At 37.5% G+C, this 4,285-nt stretch overlaps 1 long non-coding RNA gene across 1 annotated transcript; it reads left to right on the forward strand.

The window, feature by feature from the left end:
- Positions 1-274: 274 nt before the first annotated feature.
- On the forward strand, positions 275-1,370 carry LOC139856132 (uncharacterized). Its single transcript, XR_011761687.1, has 3 exons — positions 275-466; positions 705-1,048; positions 1,205-1,370. It is a non-coding gene; the product is annotated as an uncharacterized lncRNA (long non-coding RNA).
- The last annotated feature ends 2,915 nt before the right edge of the window (positions 1,371-4,285 follow it).

Genomic DNA, 4,285 nt, shown 5'->3' on the forward strand with positions numbered 1-4,285 from the left:
ATCTATCTATAATCTATAATCTATAATCTATAATCTGTCTATAATCTATAATCTATCTATCTATAATCTATAATCTATAATCCTATATAAATCGTGAAGTATAATCCAACGTGTCAGCCCTTAATTACCCGTTAATCACTTTTGCTGACATGTTAATCCTATACTTAATCATAATTAATCCTAATTATCTAATTAATCCTATACTTAATCATAATTAACCCTAATTATCTACCTATTATCTGCGTTGGCATCTTAACACAGACAATCAAAACACACTATTGTAGAAAACCCTAATCTTTCTTCTCATACGGCTCATGTCCGATCTATCTCGTGTAAACTCAAACACATGGATATATGATTCGCAATCAATCAGATGCGATTGATAAACCAAAAAACGAATCGCCATAAGAACCTTTCATCATCTATCTTGGATCCGTAAATTCTATCATCGATTCTGTCTAACTAGGTATGTAAGTAAATTGCGTTTTAATATCCACACACGTATAGACGAAATTCATCATCTATTTGAAATTTGTTGCGATTATGTATTTGTGAATATTTTGGCTCCTTCAGTTCCAACCAATTTAGCGGTGTCAACACATGAAATCCGATTTTGATGCTGTTGCTGAAGTATAATTCCAATTTGATAAGTATTTGTTTTGTAAAATATATTGTTTTAATTAGCATACATTTTGTTTGTACAGTTCAGTGGGTCTAATTTTATTATCTAAAGAATGAAGCGGTTCTGCTGTGGATGGCACTTATAAACTGGAATATATCAGAAGTAATTAAAAAGGGTTTTATTTCATCACAACCCCTGAAATCGCTAGATCCTTAGTGGTTGAAAATGCGTAATCCAACCTCGTGGAGATAACACTCAGGTTTACTCTATAGAGGGTTATGATCAATGTCTGATAGGGACAACAAAGATCTCTGTTGGTGGCATACACGTGTACTCCATCCTTGCTGACTCATTGTTACCTTTAAAGTACGCTGCATTTTCCCATTGCTTTCGGACAGAAGTTGGTGCAGCTGAAGCTAATACATGGTATTGTTGTTGGACCTTCTTTATTACATGCTATATAATGAACCACATCACAAAGGGGCACTCTTAACCCAAGGCCTTTCAGACCCTATATCCATTTTGACTGACTTACTCATGTTGCCACTTCTAAGGTCTGCTTCACTATTTCTTTTGGAGCAGGGGACTATACCGAGTGCACCAATTTAGCAAAGTATGTAGACGATAAGAAAGTAATGCATACCACGAAGAGTTGATTGAAACTGAATACTATCTCTTTTCAAAATTAAGTTTTCATCTCAAGATTTTGAGTTGTTACGTCCTCTTCATAGCTTACGTTTTAACTGTTGTATAGCATGAATTTCATATTGAGAAAAGCGACACCGAATTATAGCAAACCGCTAGTAATAATTGAAATAGCGACAATAAAGAGACACCGAGATTTAACGTGGAAAACCCCAATAGGGTAAAAACCACGGGCAAGGAAATAAACGTTTCACTAACAAGAATAATAGGAATTACACTTCTCTCTAATTACAAGGTTAAGCACTAATCTTTATATCTCTTGTAATTAGGAGATTAATATTCACTAACTCTCTATTTAACTCTTTTAGTATACAATGGAGAATGTGTTTTTTTTTTGATGCAAGAAATGTGTCTCCATGAAGGCCTATTTATACTAATATAATATGGGGTTGGTGAGTTGTGAATGCAAATTCACAAAAGTCTTATGCAGGATAGTAAGTCTTCAACACAATAGTAATACCACAAAATACATGTGGCAATTGACTACTTCCATCCATGCACTATTCCACCGTCCAATATTATTTTAACAATCTCTCACTTGAAGATTTGATTGAATCACAATAAATCTTCACACGATAATTCTTCCTTGCCAATGATGTTGCTTACGTCTCTGCTAGGCCGCATGAGGAACGGCACCAAATAAACTTTTCACGGTTGATTGACTTTGTTAGAAAATCAGCTACATTGTCGTCAGTATGAATTTTCTGCATATCCACGGTTCCTTCTTCCACTTTCTCACGAACGAAGTGATACTGAACTCGTATATGCTTTGTCTTTGAATGAAATGCCGGATTCCTTGCAAGATGCAAGGCACTCTGGTTGTCACAAAATAGAGTGATATTCTTTTATTTGTGCCCGAGTTCCTCCTCCAACATCTTCAACCATACTGCCTCTTTAGTAGCTTGAGTAGCTGCTACATATTCTGCCTCTGTTGTTGACGTGGCTACAACTGACTGCAGTTTTGAAACCCAGCTTACTATTCCACCACAAAGTGTGAAAACATATGCAGTGGTAGATTTACTTTTATCGATATCACCTGCATAATCTGAATCAACATACCCTTTGACTATAAATTCTGGTTCCCCATAACATAATGCAACATCTAAGGTTCCCTTGATGTATTTAAGGATCCTCTTTACCGCATTCCAATGCTCTTTACCAGGATTCGCCATGTACCGACTAACTACTCCCACTGCATGTGAAATGTCTGGTCTTGTACATATCATTGCGAACATTAAACTTCCCACTGCTGATGCATACGGTACGCGAGACATCTCCTTCCTCTCGTGGTTACTGCTAGGATACATAACGGAGGATAACTTGAGATTAGTAGGAAGTGGGGTTGAGATTGGCTTACTATCTTGCATATTGAACCGCTCCAAGATTTTCCTCAAATAATTCTTTTGAGAAAGCCAAATCTTCCTATTATCTCTGTCTCGGTGAATTTGCATCCCTAGAATCTTGTTTGCGGCACCCAAGTCTTTCATTTCAAGCTCCCTAGCCAATTGAACCTTCAGCTTATTAATACGATCTTTGTTGGGGCCTGCAACCAACATGTCGTCTACATATAACAGCAAAATGACAAAATCATTGTCCCCAAACCTCTTGAAATATGCACAAGGGTCTGCATAAAGTCTGTTATATTCAAGGCTCATTATGAAAGAATCAAATCTCTTGTACCAACATCTCGGCGCCTGTTTGAGACCATACAGAGATTTCTTTAACCTGCAAACCAAGTTCTTTTTTCCTTGTAGTTCAAAACCTTCTGGTTGAAGCATATAAATTTCTTCTTCAAGATTTCCATGAAGAAATGCAGTTTTCATATCTAGCTGCTCTAGATGCAAATCAAATATAGCACACATCGCTAGAACTACTCGAATTGTTGTAAGTCGAATCACAGGAGAAAATATTTCATTAAAGTCCGTACCTTCTTTCTGAGCATATCCTTTAACCACAAGTCTTGCACGATACCGCTCCACTTAATCATCGCCATTTCACTTGATCTTATACACCCATTTATTTCCAATAGGTTTTCTACCTTTTGGCAATGGTACAAGTTCCCATGTTTTATTTTTATGAAGAGCTTCAATTTCTTCCTGCATAGCCGTCATCCACTGAGATGCATCTGAATGATTCAGTGCCTCGCGAAGAGTTGTTGGCTCTCCTTCCTCTGTTAGAAGACAATATGCAACATTGCTTTCCATAATATAATCTGAGTGCCACCCTGGACGTTTCCTTTCCCGATTAGAAATACGAGTCGATGGAGCTTCATCAACGACTACTTGATTTTCATCGTGCTCTGGTACTGCTTTAGAAGAATCTTTATGAAATTCATTACCCACCTGTATCGGTATAGTTTCTTTTGAAGTGCTAACATCTTCAATATCTTTGTCTTCTGTAAAGACAACATCTCTGCTGATGACTACTTTGTGGGCAGTGGGGTCCCACAAGCGATACCCCTTAACTCCATCAGCATACCCCAAGAACAAACACTTTCTGGACTTCGGATCCAACTTTGTCGTTTCTTGAGAATTGTACATTACGTACACATGACTTCCAAATACATGAAGGTCAGAATAATTAACTGGTTTTCCAGTCCACATTTCCATCGGTGATTTCAACTCAATTGCAGTTGATGGTGACCGATTTATCACGTAACAGGCAGTACTTACTGCTTCTGCCCAGAATGATTTTTCCAAGCTTGCAGTTGCCAACATCGCCCTTGTTCTATCTAACAAGGTTTTATTCATCCGCTCTGCCACTCCGTTTTGTTGAGGAGTGTATGCCGTCGTGAACTGCCTTTTGATACCTTCTTGTTTGCAGAACTTATCAAATTCATCACCAGTGTATTCTCCTCCATTATCTGTCCTTAAACACTTGATCTTTTTACCAGATTCAAGTTCAACCCGCGCTTTGTAAACTTTGAAAACTTCAAACACATCTGCCTTCCTCTTGATT

Source organism: Rutidosis leptorrhynchoides, chromosome 6, assembly GCF_046630445.1.
Source record: "Rutidosis leptorrhynchoides isolate AG116_Rl617_1_P2 chromosome 6, CSIRO_AGI_Rlap_v1, whole genome shotgun sequence".
Taxonomy (NCBI): domain Eukaryota; kingdom Viridiplantae; phylum Streptophyta; class Magnoliopsida; order Asterales; family Asteraceae; genus Rutidosis; species Rutidosis leptorrhynchoides.